This window comes from Salvelinus namaycush, chromosome 4 (assembly GCF_016432855.1).
Source record: "Salvelinus namaycush isolate Seneca chromosome 4, SaNama_1.0, whole genome shotgun sequence".
Lineage (NCBI taxonomy): Eukaryota > Metazoa > Chordata > Actinopteri > Salmoniformes > Salmonidae > Salvelinus > Salvelinus namaycush.
The window spans coordinates 49,722,213-49,736,867 of record NC_052310.1 but is presented as its reverse complement, the minus strand read 5'-3'; the positions used below and the strand labels follow the sequence as shown (position 1 = coordinate 49,736,867).

At 38.5% G+C, this 14,655-nt stretch overlaps 1 protein-coding gene across 1 annotated transcript in view; it reads right to left on the bottom strand.

The window, feature by feature from the left end:
• Positions 1 to 14,655, bottom strand: part of LOC120046590 (AT-rich interactive domain-containing protein 5B-like) — a 69,950-nt gene that overhangs the window by 30,068 nt on the left and 25,227 nt on the right. The gene's annotated exons all lie outside the window — the stretch shown is intronic.

Sequence of the window (14,655 nt, the reverse complement as noted above, 5' to 3'; positions counted from 1 at the left end):
TCGCATAGAGTTGATCAGGAAGTTGATTGTAGCCTAAGGAATGTTGCCCCACTCCTCTTCAATGGGTGTGCGAAGTTGCTGGATATTGGAGGGAACTGGAACACGCCAGAGCATTCCAAATATGCTCAATGGTTGACATGTCTGGTGAGTATGCAGGCCTGGGACTGGGACATTTTAAGCTTTCAGGAATTGTGTACAGATCTTTGCGACATGGGGTTGTGCATTATGATGCTGAAACTTGAGGTGATGTTGGCGGATGAATGGCACGAAAATGGGCCTCAGGATCTCATCATGGCATCTCTGTGCATTCAAATTGCCATCGCTAAAATGCAATTGTGTTCGTTGACCGTAGCTTATGCCTACCCATAACATAACCCCACCATGGGGCACTCTGTTCACAACGTTGACATCAGCAAACCGCTTGCCCACATGACACCATACACACTGTTGGCTATCTGCCTGGTACAGTTGATGACTCCCGGTACAAACCGGGAGTCATCCGTGAAGAGCACACCTTCTCCAGCGGCCATCTAAGGTAAGCATTTGCCCACTGAAGTCGGTTACTGTCACGTCTGCTCCCGCTCTTCCCTCCCCCTGGTGCTTGAGGGCGCCAGGTTGCCCTGCATCACGCACTCCTGTCATCCATCACGCACACCTGCCTTCTTTCGTCACGCGCATCAGCGTTATTGGACTCACCTGGACTGACTTATCACCTGTTATTACCTCCCCTTTATTTGTCAGTTCCCCAGCTCTGTTCCCCGCTTCTGCATTGATTGTTTTTTGTCTTGTTTGCTGACGCTGTTCCTGTCTCGTTCCATGTCCGTTATTTATTAAATGTTTGACTCCCCGTACCTGCTTCGTCTCTCCAGCGTCAACTCATGTGACAGTTACGATACCAAACTGCAGTCAGGTCAAGACCTTGGTGAGGACGACGAGCACACAGATGAGCTTCCCTGAGATGGTATCTAGCAGTTTGTGCAGAAATTCTTTGGTTGCAAACCCACATTATTTAAAAAAAAATGTAACTAGGCAAGTCAGTTAAGAACAAATTCTTATTTTCAATGACGGCCTAGGAACAAGAAACTGCCTTGTTCAGGGGCAGAACAACAGATTTGTACCTTGTCTGCTCGGGGATTTGAACTTGCAACCTTTTGGTTACTAGTCCATTGCTCTAACCACTAGGCTACGCTGCCGCCCGAGTTTCATCAGCTGTCCGGGAGGCTGGTCTCAGACGATCCCGCAGGTGAAAAAGTCGGATGTGGAGGTCCTCGGCTGGCGTGGTTATACGTGGTGTGCGTTTGTGAAGCCGGTTGGACGTATTGTCAAATTCTCTAAAATGAAGTTGGAGGCGACTTATGGAAGAGAAATTAACATTCAATTCACTGGAAACAGCTCTGGTGGACATTCCTGCAGTCAGAATGCCAATTGCACACTTCCTCAAAACTTGAAACATCTGTGGCATTGTGTTGTGTGACAAAACTGCACGTTTTAGAGTGGCCTTTTATTGTCCTCAGCACAAGGTGTACCTGTGTAAATGCTCGCTAACAGGGATGTAATCAAATTTGTGCCCAAAATTTGAGAGCAATAAGGTTTTTGTGGACAATTTATGGGATCTTTTTATTTCAGATCATGAAATATGGACCAACACTTTACATGTCGCGTTTATATTTTTGTTCAGTGTAGTTGACAATCTTAGTTATAGGCCTACTGCTGTGTTAGCCTATAAGCTATCTTTGAGTTCCATGCGCTAATTTCTTTAGTCAACAATGGATCCCGGTGTATCAATGTGTCCATATGACAGAGGCTGGTGCTCTCGCATTAGTTGAATTTTAACTTTTGAATTTGTATAATTTTATTTCAGATTTTTTATGATTAACCACGTGACAATTTTCAGAATCAAAAACGTTGTTTTGCAAATTAAAATCCTAACTGCCACGCAGATCGGTAGAAATGGTAGGATAAATTGTAAGCTTCCCAAAACTTGACACTTGTGCGCCGCCTATGGTCTTTACTATAACAAGCGCGTGCACACACAAGAGTTCCCATGAAAAAACATGCCCCTTATGGATATCGGATGCCCATCCAATTGATTTGTTCTCACACCGGCCCTGGGAGGTGGTTTAAAGAAAGATGACTGGCATACTATTTTCCTCCTCATTTCCATGATCTTTTAGTGAACACCCATCATTCATGATTTCTGTAACCCAACTAAATGCGAGATTATGAAGCAAACCAAGCACATGTACAACTGTACAGCCAATAAGCTTCTAACAAACAAAAAAAATTAACAAATAACAACACATAACAACATCTCTACTGGCAGCAAACTTTCTGATTGTGTATGTTTTTCCTGCTGGGTAGCTCCACTGTTGTGACATTTTCACAGTCACTGAGCCTGATGTCTTTGAAGGGGGGCTCTAACAGAGGGCAGCTCAGTACTCCTGACACATGTCAGGCCATGATATTACATGTACTGTAGGATTAAACAGACTTCTACAAATGAGCTAAATCCCCCGTGAACAACAGCCTAAGGTGTGACCCACCCAACCTAAAGGTCTATAACCTAATGTTTATACAAGTCTTTCTCTCTCTCCCATATGTAGGATGCTTTTTATCTTAATTTAGAAATGTCACACAGTGAGGGTAACACAGTGGGGGGGTGGTGGGGGTGATATGGGGGTAGCATTGTAATCTTCACTCATCCTCTAGCATTATGCTATTCCCCAGCCAACCTCCTAATTTCCTATACAAATTGTGTAGCAGCCCTTTCCTGCAGTCAAATACCAAATTGCCCTCTAGTGTCCTCATGGGTGGAATGTTATTCATATTTTTCATAATTAATACACATTTTCTTTTTCAACAGCCGAAAATCCGGTGTTTAGAAAAATCCGGTGGTAGAATCAGTATTTATGAAATCAGTGGTGTCAAGTACTTAAGTAAACATACTTTATAGTACTACTTAAGTAGTTTTTTGGGGGTATCTGTACTTTTCTTGACAACTTTTTTTTTTTTTTTTTTTTTTTTTTTTTGGGGTGGATCAGCTTAATATTGCGGAAAGAATGTTGCTTCCAATGTAATTGTCTGCATCATTTCCAATCCCCCATATTTTTTTGGGTAAATATATATATCCATACACGCATGCATACATATATACATATATACATACACATACCTATATAGACATACATACTTTTTTAAAGAATATACCTTTATTATTATTCCCCGCAACCCTACCACCACTCCCCCAATTGGAGTAAACTAATAAACACTTCTGCTTTTACCTTCAATTTATACATCTTATACCTATTTTACAGACACAGACTACTTTATAATAGTTCTCTCTTGTTTGTTCTTAGTCCTTCCTCTATTTCTGTTGTCCATCCAATTTTATTTCCACTTGTAACTGTGCTATTTCACAAAAGCTCCGCACCTATACAAATTTCACAGATCCCGTATGCCCTACATTGTTTATCTTGTTATTAGTCCCACCCTTCAGTTCCACTCAACCCTTCCCATCTATCTTCCAACATCATCCATTTCGGATTTTTATTTGCCATATATTTTTCAACTGTGCTGTGATGCTTCACAAAAGATTTGAACCTTCCTATTCTCATAGCTTCTACAGATTGTAAATTAAAAATAAACATTTTTGCTAAAATAATTATTATATTATTGATTGATTGACTATGGCTTTTCAAATCCCCCAGTATTGCTATCTGTAGCGTTAGTTCTAGGCAAATGTTGCAATTCTTCAGCCATTCCTGGACCTGTGACCAAAAACGAGCTACATATGGACAATACCAAAATAAATGATCTAATGACTCTGCCTCCTCACAACAGAATCTGCAGAGCTGGGAAGATTGTATACCCCATATATATAACATTCTATTAGTTGCAAGAATTTTGTACAGTAATTTAAATTGAAAAATTCGAAGTTTTGAATCCGGCGTTGTTTTGCGTATCAATTCATAAACCATGTGCCATGGAATGGGTACATCGAAAATCTCTTCCCAACTATTTTGCAATTTATATGGCACAGCTGTCAGTTTTTTGGTCCTTAAATGAAATTGGTATATGTTTTTATTTATCACACTTTTCTTTAACCATTTATGTTCTTTAATACAGGGCCGACATACAAGTTCCTTACTTTTTTCCCCTTCTACTTGCCTCTTCCATTTTTGTGGTAATGCTGCAATTAATTGGTTGTAATTTTGGGTAGAGCAGACATTTCCATATGTCTGTGTTAGCTGCATGTGTGACATAACTCCACCAGTCCTATTTATGATATCATTCACAAAAATTATACCTTTTTTAAACATTTCTTCGATAAATACAGTTTTTTTATCAATTACTATATTTGAATTTAACCACAATATTTGTTGTACTATTTGTTCCGTCCTTTCAGGTGGATTAAACTGAAATTGCAACCAACTTTCTAAGGCTTGTTTAAAAAATAAGGATATTTTGGAGATTATTTCCTTTTCAAACAACCGAAAGTGAGCAGGTGTAATCTGAATAAAGGGAAAAAGGCCCTTCTTGAACATAGGATGAGACATTCGTACCAATTTACTAGAGAACCAGTTTGGATTTAAGTATAACTTTTGTATGACTGATGCCTTTAGTGAGAGGTCTAATGCTTTAATATTTAATAATTTCTGCCCTCCGAATTCATATTCGTTATATAAATAGGCCCTTTTAATTTTATCTGGCTTGCCGTTCCAAATAAAATGGAATATTTTTTGTTCATATAATTTAAAAAGCAGGTCACTAGGTGTAGGCAAAACCATAAGCAAATAGGTAAACTGTGATATGACTAAAGAGTTAATCAGGGTGATTTTTCCACAAATAGACAAGTATTTTCCTTTCCATGGTAGCAAGATCTTATCTATTTTTGCTAACTTTCTATAAAAATGTATTGGAGTGAGATCATTTCTTTCTTTTGGGATTTTTATACCGAGTATGTCCACATCTCCGTCAGACCATTTAATTGGTAAACTACATGGCAATATAAAATGTGTATTTTTTAGTGATCCAATACGTAATATGGTACATTTATCATAATTTGGTTTTAATCCAGAGAGGATAGCAAAGGTATCTAGATCCTCTATGAGGCCGTGGAGAGACTCTAGTTGTGGTTTTAAAAGAAAACATGAATCATCAGCGTACAATGACACCTTAGTTTTTAAGCCACGGATTTCTAATCCATTAATATTAATGTTTGATCTAATTTTAACAGCTAACATTTCGATGGCAATAATAAATAGATATGCCGATAGTGGACAACCTTGTTTTACTCCTCTAGATAGTTTAAAACTTTCTGAGATGTAGCCATTATTTACTATTTTACACCTAGGGTTACTATACATAATTTTAACCCATTTTATAAGAGATTCCCCAAAATTGAAATATTCTAGGCATTTATATATAAACTCCAGTCGTACTTTATCAAAAGCCTTTTCAAAATCAGCTATGAAAACCAGACCTGGTGTCCCCGATATTTCATAGTGTTCTATTGTTTCCAGTACTTGCCTTATATTATCTCCAATGTATCGTCCATGTAAAAAACCTGTCTGATTAGGATGAATAATATCTGACAAAACTTTTTTTATTCTATGCGCCAAGCATTTTGCTAGGATTTTTGCATCACAACACTGAAGTGTAAGAGGTCTCCAATTTTTTAATTGGACTGGATCTTTATATATACCACTTGGGTCCTGTTTCAGTAATAACGATATCAGACCTTCTTGTTGCGTGTCTGATAATCTACCATTTATATAGGAGTGGTTAAAACAAGCTAATAATGGTCCTTTGAGTATATCAAAAAAAGTTTTGTATACTTCCACTGGTATGCCATCCAGCCCTGGAGTTTTCCCATCCTTAAAGGCCCCAATTGCATCAAGCAGTTCCTCCTCTGTAATTTGGCCTTCACATGAGTCTTTCTGTACAGATGTTAATTTTACATTATTAATAGGAAAAAAATCCATACAATTAGTTTCAGTTAGTGGAGATGGAGGAGCCTGAAACGAAAACATATTCTTAAAGTACTTTACTTCCTCTTTCAAAATATCATTTGGTGAATCATGCGTGACTCCATCATTTGTAACAAGTTTTAATACATTTTTTTTGGTAGCATTTCTATATTGAAGATTGAAAAAGAATTTGGTGCATTTTTCCCCATATTCCATCCAGTTCGCTTTATTTTTATAATATATTACACTGGATCTTTCTTGAATAAGTTCCTCCATTTCTTTTTGTTTTTCCTCTAACTTATTCTGTGCCTCTATGGTACCGTTTTTATTGCTATCTAACTGTACTGTTAGTCCTTCAATTTCCTTTGTTAATATGGACTCTTTTGATCTAAATTCCCTTTGTTTTATAGATGAGTACTGAATTGCATGGCCTCTAAAGGCACACTTAAAAGTGTCCCATACAATAAGGGGATCTGCTGTACCTATGTTATGTCTGAAAAAGTCAGTTATAAAATCTTCTGTCCTAGTTCTAAACAATTTATCATCTAGTAGACTTTGATTAAATTTCCAATATCCTCGCCCACGTGGAAATTCTGTAAGAGAAATATATATGCCAATTATGTGATGATCCGACCGCATTCTGTCCCCTATCAACACTTTTTTAACTTTTGGTGCCAGAGAGAATGGTATAAGAAAGTAGTCAAGACGACTAGCTTGATTCAGCCTCCGCCATGTATATCTCACTAAATCAGGGTATTTAAGTCTCCATATATCCACTAATTCCAATATATCCATGACATTCATGATTTCCTTAAGTGCCTGAGGGTGATAGTTTGTAGTGTGAATTCCTTTCCGGTCTATAGAGGTATTTAAGACCGTATTAAAATCTCCCACTATAATAATAGAGTCTAGTGTTGCTTGTAGAGTTGATAAATTCTTATATATATTTTCAAAGAAGCTTGGATCATCATTATTCGGACCGTATAGGTTAACAAGCCATATTTGTTTATTGTCCAATAACATATTAAAAATAATCCATCTACCTTGAGGATCTGTTTGGACAATTTGCACATTTGGATCAAAATTATTGTTAATTAAAACCATCACCCCTTTTGAATTTCTTTGCCCATGGGAGAAATATATTTTGCCCCCCCAGTTCTTTTTCCACAAAACTTCATCTAAAACTGTTGAATGGGTTTCCTGTAAACAATAGATATTATAATCCTTCTCTTTTAGCCAGGTAAATACTGATCGTCTTTTCTTATTATCTGCTAAGCCATTACAATTGTAACTGGCTATACTTATTTCACCACTTACCATAATGAGACACACCTTTCATTCTTTTAATCAGAATATATTTTTGTAAACGTACTATTAAAAAGTAACATAATGATTGAGTGTCTATATAGTTGTACCATGATATTTGCATTTCTACTAAGTAAACCTCCAATTGGTCCCTACTATTCCACCCGCTAAAAGGCCTCATCTCGAGATGGCTTGTCATCCCAATGCCCGGTAGACCACCCTCGACCCCCTGTATCCCATAGCCCTGAACCGACTGGGATCCATTCTTTGAAAAGAGCATACAGTGCCATTTACCGAATTGAAGAAGATCAATTACCATATGCATTTCCATTGCCCTCACCTCGATTTGTATTATATATATCTGTGGATCATCCTCTATTGTCCCTAACATCTTTTACTTCTTCCTTCGCAACAGTTGTGGGATACACACATACACCCACACACACTCAGCCCTTACCCCCACACAACCATAAGCTCACTTTCTTTTCTTGACAACTTTATTTTACTTCACTACATTCCAAAAGAAAATAATGTACTTTTTACTCCATACATTTTCCCTGACACCCAAAAGTACTCGTTACATTTTGAATGTTTCGCAGGACAAGAAAATGTTCCAATTCAAGCACTTATCAAGAGAACATTCCCGGTCATCCCTACTGCCTCTGAGCTGACGGACTCACTAAACACAAACTCTTCGTTTGTAAATGATGTCTAAGTGTTGGAGTGTGCCCCTGGCTATCTAAAAAATAAAATTAAAATAAATGAAATGATCTGTACCATTCCTTTTACTTTTGATACTTAAGTATATTTTAGAAATTATCTTTACTTTTGATACTTAAGTATATTTAAAACCAAATACTTTTAGACTTTTAGTAGTATTTTACTGGGTGACTCACTTTTACTTGAGTCATTTTTTATTAAGGTATTTTTACTTAAGTATGAACACTTAGTACTTTTCCATTACTGTGTGAAATTTGAAATGTGCATAAAAATGTGCTACCTAACGGGTTAGCTAGTTAGTGTGTCTGCTTGCTGGCTGAACCAGTCTCAAATCAATCCATATGAAACGAAAGGCAGGGATGCTAACAACGCCAGTTGACACACTCAATGCCGAATACTCCTTCTAGCTAGCTAGTGTAGTGAAATTCTAGCTAATGCACAAACTAGTTTTCATGATATCTACTCTGCCATGATTACTGCACAGAGTTCTACAGCACAGCGGACTGCTCTCTGCGACGTTATCGCATTGGCCAATTGTTACAAAGTAGCGAGGCACGGTGCCAGCTGTCAGAGTCAGATACATGCTGATTTCTGAGAACAGTCCCATAACTTTGGTGCCGTACAACTTCATCAACAAGCTGGCAAACTAGTGTTAGGCGGATGGGCAAAATCTCGATTTTAGAAATGAGTTCAACGTCCTACAAGACAGATCGGTTGAGGAACGAGCGTCATGTAGGAGTGACGCCATCTGATGTGAGAAAATGACTATTTCCTCTCATCTAAGTGGTTTACTATTACTGCAGGTGTTCAGAAATGTGAAATATAGTGTGACAAGTAGCCTACAGTAGTATGCTAGTAAGTGACAGCGGTAGTGAAATAATGTGATGGCTTGTTATCCTTTCAGAGCTGAATACTGTAATGAGATGGCTTCCTATTGCCTGTGTTTATGTGAGCTAACGAGTAGCACAATGCCATGCTCTTATCATGGAAATGACAAATTCAACAAATCTCATTTGAATAACAATAAAAGTAAATGCAATAGCCATTTTCAAATGCTCAAATTTCAATATGCGACAACCGACACAACACCCTCTATCCTCTTGTTTGTTGCAAGAATTTGTAAATTAAATTCTGCCACCATCCTGGATAAGTCACAAGTCACAATTGATTTTACATTGAATTTATTTCTGGGAAATATAATTACATGAGAAAATGATTGCTATACCCAACAAACGTTGACTGTCGAACATTAAAAACCTATTATCAAAGGGAACAATTTGCCAGATATATCGTAGAGGGCAAATCTAGCCATATATTTGTGAAGATGAAGACCAAACGCCAGGTAGTAATTATCAATCATCATCAAGATCCTGTCTGGACCGTAGTACCCATGGCAACAGGCCCACATCGCAGCATGTATGTTTACAGGAAATTGAACAGTTCTTTTTCAGTTCAGCCTCTCGCTTCCCAACCTCACAGGTGAACACAGCATTTAACTGCCAGCATTTAACTACATTGCCCTTAAGTGGGCATACACACTTCCATTATGTCCACTACTATTCCATCTGGTTGGCTTAACCACAGAGCCAAACGTTAACAGCCCTGCAAGCTAATGATGCAGCTGAAGACACAAGTCCGTAATATCTCGATGTTGTTTAATAAGGACATGGAGGTTTAAGTTCCCAAGCAAAGATCAAGGCTCTTTTTTTTGTTCATGTCTCTGTTCATCGGTTTGTAGTTATACATATACTAAATGCCTTAGTGCAGAACTACATTCCATGTCATAAAGGCTCAAACTAGCTTAGATAGAAAAGTGTCTACTGTATGTCATTTTAAAAGGGTTGTGTGAAGAGAATATTTTTGTCACATCTTACCCAACAACCCTCTGATACTTTACTTATACTGAATAACCATGCTCTTTCATCCTTCTGGAATTAATATTCAATTTACTTAAAACAAGATCTGCTAATTAACATGATTAGCAAATAAACCAAAAGCAATTTGAGCTAAAATTGGCAGGAGTGCGGATGAATTTGCCTTGTTTATTATTGCTGTCATTTTCCACTGCGGCTTTATTTATGCAGTGTTGTGTATGCCCCCCTTGGGAGGGAACATTACTCTTTCATCATATCAAATGAAGTGAAACGGAGTTATTCCAGGAAGAGCCAATTAAACTGTTCAAACACGTTTATTATGAAATCATTCTCATTGGATGGAGTGTGTTTGAGGGTGTGAATGTGTATACTTTGTGCTGTGCAAACTCAAAGTTGTAGTGCTTGAGTGTACACTAATGTACACTAATATAAAAGGTACACTCAAGCATTGAATTCCCCCTATACCATTCCCACATGTACAATACAATACATTTAACTTAAACCTAGAGATTAACAAGTTTTCTTTACTCTTTCAGAATCAAATCAAAATGTAACTTAAGCACACCTAAATTTCTCCCTCTCTGTCTTCCATTCTTTTTGTCCACTTTCCTCTTCATGTGACACACTCATGCTCTTTGCAGTGTGTCATTGGGACTCATTAACACAGATCATTCTCTGAACTCTGCCAGCTTAAACCAAAACAAGGCTGACAAGCAGAGTAAGGAATGCACTGAACTCTGACCTCAATCTTGATAACATCACCCTACTCCATTTAGATCCAGTTACAGTGTGTGATTTTAACATACATACGTTCTGCCCCCACACCACCATCATACATCTTATCTGCTCTGTCCCATTAGCAAATATATGTAATTAAAAATATGAAAACAGATACATTAATAGTGTCATGATCTAAAAATACATATATGGAGAGTTTACATGTTGGAGAGTTTACAAAGTCCAGTTTCAGATTTGCCTAGTGCCTTTGAGTTGGCAGTGTCGCTTAATGGCTATTGTTTAAAGAGAAAAAAAACCTTTTAAGGATGAAAGTCAAGCATAACAACACACAGAGGGCCTGTCCCAAATATGGCATGTCTTTCCATGAGCGCGAATGTAAAACAGACAAAATTACGTAATGTGGGATTTGCTAAAAATGGGCTAACCTTCAAACGTTTCCAGATTATTGCTATTGACAGAGTGAAACAAAAACTAAATGGGTCTGGGGTTTTAAATAACCAAACAATCTGTTTCATATATAACTACCGAGCAGTGGAGGAGCTCAAGACTTATGCTATTCATTACCAGAAGGGAGAAATCACAGCGACCTATAAATAAATGAATGCACGGATAAACGCACCCATACATCAATAAACCATATTTATTCTCATAGATTACGCTCTGGTTACATTTGATGGGATTGAGTTAACCAAAGAGCTATCGTTACGACGTTGTCATGTAAAATCTTCCAGCATGGTGATTATAAATAACCATATTCATTTCAAATAGGTCAGGGCATGCTTTTCCACTATACCTATTGTCTGGTTGTAGGGCAATTTATTATTCTGAGAAATAGTGAGATATTTCCCTCGATGACTAACACAGAGGCCTTCCTCCATTGTACTGTAATGAGGATGTGAGAGAGTAGTGTAAGTAAGAATGATGCTATTTACGATACTCATAAACTATGTTCAAAAAGACCAACATGCCCCTACCTGCAAATATGAGGAGCAAAAGAGCCCCCTCACAACATACTTAAACTTCAAGGGTGTATAATATCATCACTCATGACTCATGGATCTGACTCCAGGCTCCAGCATTCTACTCCTCAACCTCTATAAGATGTGTTGTGTAGGAATTAAGCCACATCAAGAGCCTGTGAAAGTCTTCTCCCTCCTCGCTCTGTCCAGATAAATGATACCTCTCCAGGCTTTTTTTCTGTACAGACTAAAAGGCCTATAATAATGTGCATCAGGGCAGCTTGTCCTGTATGTTTCTAATTAGGATGAAAAATAAGGGATATTATGCTTCACCACACAGTCATGCTAATTCAGTGGACCGAAAATGCTTTAAGTTCAATACCAATGTGAGGTTCTTGCTAACATCTTGTGGAAAAACTCAGTGTATATGAGAAAATAAAAGCTATATGATTACCCAAATACATTAAAACAGTGCCAGCTTTATAACCTGATTTCAGAGCAGAAATTATTCCAATCTATATGGGAGAGCACATGTTAACAGTTTAGCAGGATAAAAATGGGCCTGTCTTAGGCAATCTCCAGCTTTACTGGGATTTAGTGGAGGGGAGTGACACAGGCACACAAAGGAAATCATTCCTTTATCAGTGTGTTTACATTCTGGCCTCATACTGGCCATGCTACAGTGCTTTTATAGGAACATTAACACAGTTTACACTCCAGAGCAAGTGTCCTTCATTTCACAATACGTTAAAAATAGAATCTCTTTAGGATCTATGCATCTGGTAAGCATTAATATCCAGCAATAAATCCCCCGCCCCCCGAGGATTACTAAAATAATTCAGATGGATTCCAGAAAATGCTCCTCTTTAATGAACATTAAAACAAATATGAGTGGAAACATCTCAAACAGGCAAACAATAACAACCCTTTATGCACAAATAGATATCGATTATATTTCCTTTCCAGACATAGCAGCTAGAATAAAAGACTAAACGAAGGAACGAGCCTGTAGTTTCACCCCAAACATGAGTGCCTCATCAGCTTTCAAAACACTGTTTGTTTAAGCAATGGGTATTATGTTTCTCAGAGGTGGGGGCAGGGAAGGTAAGCAACATTATTACTTTGTTGCAGGAAAAGAAGAATAACATGTCTCAAAATATTCTGAAAGCATGGTTCCACAGTTGCCGAGCAGGTAATTATACCAATGTTCAAGATAACATGTTCTCTCACAGCATATTCCAACCACAGAATTACAATTCTAGTATGATTGCCAAAGAGTAAAGCTCATCATACTGCCTCTATCTCTCAATGGAACTGCCTTGGAACACTAATACTACTTCAAACTTTTCTTCCTAGATTATGTTATGTAATTCATCATTTTTGTTCTATCATATCTGTGTGGTTGTACAGAAGAGTATTCTCACAGAAAATGTGAGAATAATATGTGATAGTCACATTGTCAATACCCTCTCCGCAGTTTGGTAGAAATTAGGCTACATGAATATGGAAATAGGAAGAAAGTTGTCTGACATCATGTCAAGTTGCCTTGCTATTACTAAGGCCTTGAGTAACCAAACCATAATAAACCCTCAAGTTTATATAAATGACAGTGTCACTTATTGGCCCTCTCTAGATAGCAGAATTGTAATTATCAGCAGTGTTCCAGTAATTCTGCAGTGACACAAATGACATTATGTCCACACGCCCTGAGGTGGCTGTTTGTCAACAGAACGTCTGTTAAAGGGGCAACCCTAGAAAAAGATTTGGCCAATGATAAAGGTCAGGATTAGCATTGGAAAAGCATAAATACAATTGTTTACGGTCACTTCTAGCTTTAACAACGGCCCATTATTCACTGCCCCTGGCACTTGACCTAATAAAAATCTGGATTAAACATGGGTGAATTTAATGTTTCCTAACACGAATAAAACACACATTAATGTGGCGGATTGAGAGAACTGGTGTTTACATAAAGGAATTTCAGTCAGAGTGTGAAAAAGTCTTGTGCCTGAATACGGTGTAACACTAACAGGCGCTGGCACTATGAGCCAGTAGTATGAGCACTGGCACTATGAGCCAGTAGTAAGAGCACTGGCACTATGAGCCAGTAGTATGAGCGCTGGCACTATGAGCGCTCATACTACTGGCTCATAGTGCCAGCTCATAGATCATAGCGCTGGCACTATGAGCCAGTAGTATGAGCGCTGGCACTATGAGCCAGTAGTATGAGGGCTGGCACTATGAGCCAGTAGTATGAGCGCTGGCACTATGAGCCAGTAGTATGAGTGCTGGCACTATGAGCCAGTAGTATGAGCGCTGGCACTATGAGCCAGTAGTATGAGCGCTGGCACTATGAGCCAGTAGTATGAGCACTGGCACTATGAGCCAGTAGTATGAGCGCTGGCACTATGAGCCAGTAGTATGAGCGCTGGCACTATGAGCCAGTAGTATGAGCGCTGGCACTATGAGCCAGTAGTATGAGCGCTGGCACTATGAGCCAGTAGTATGAGGGCTGGCACTATGAACCAGTAATATGAGCGTTGGCACTATGAGCCAGTAGTATGAGCGCTGGCACTATGAGCCAGTAGTATGAGGGCTGGCACTATGAGCCAGTAGTATGAGCGCTGGCACTATGAGCCAGTAGTATGAGGGCTGGCACCATGAGCCAGTAGTATGAGCGCTGGCACTATGAGCCAGTAGTATGAGCGCTGGCACTATGAGCCAGTAGTATGAGGGCTGGCACTTTGAGCCAATAGTATGAGCAGCAGCAGGATGTGAGCATGCTATTCATACAGTATTTTCCTAGGCATAAAACAGTTTCCCCTCACCTCCTCGCTTCTCTTTTAAAATTCAATTACCCACACTGACAATCTCTCCCAAAATTTTGACCTGTCCCACAATTACTATGAGTTAAGCTATACAACAGTGCTCTTTGTGGAAACGCACAAAGTTAAAGAAAGACTATCTTAAGGGCCAATGATACTCAGTCTGGTGTGTTTTGAAGGGTTGGGGTCAGTTCAATTTCAATTCAGTCAATTTAGGAAGTGAATTGAATCATCTCAGGTCCATAGGGCATTTTGAAATCATGAA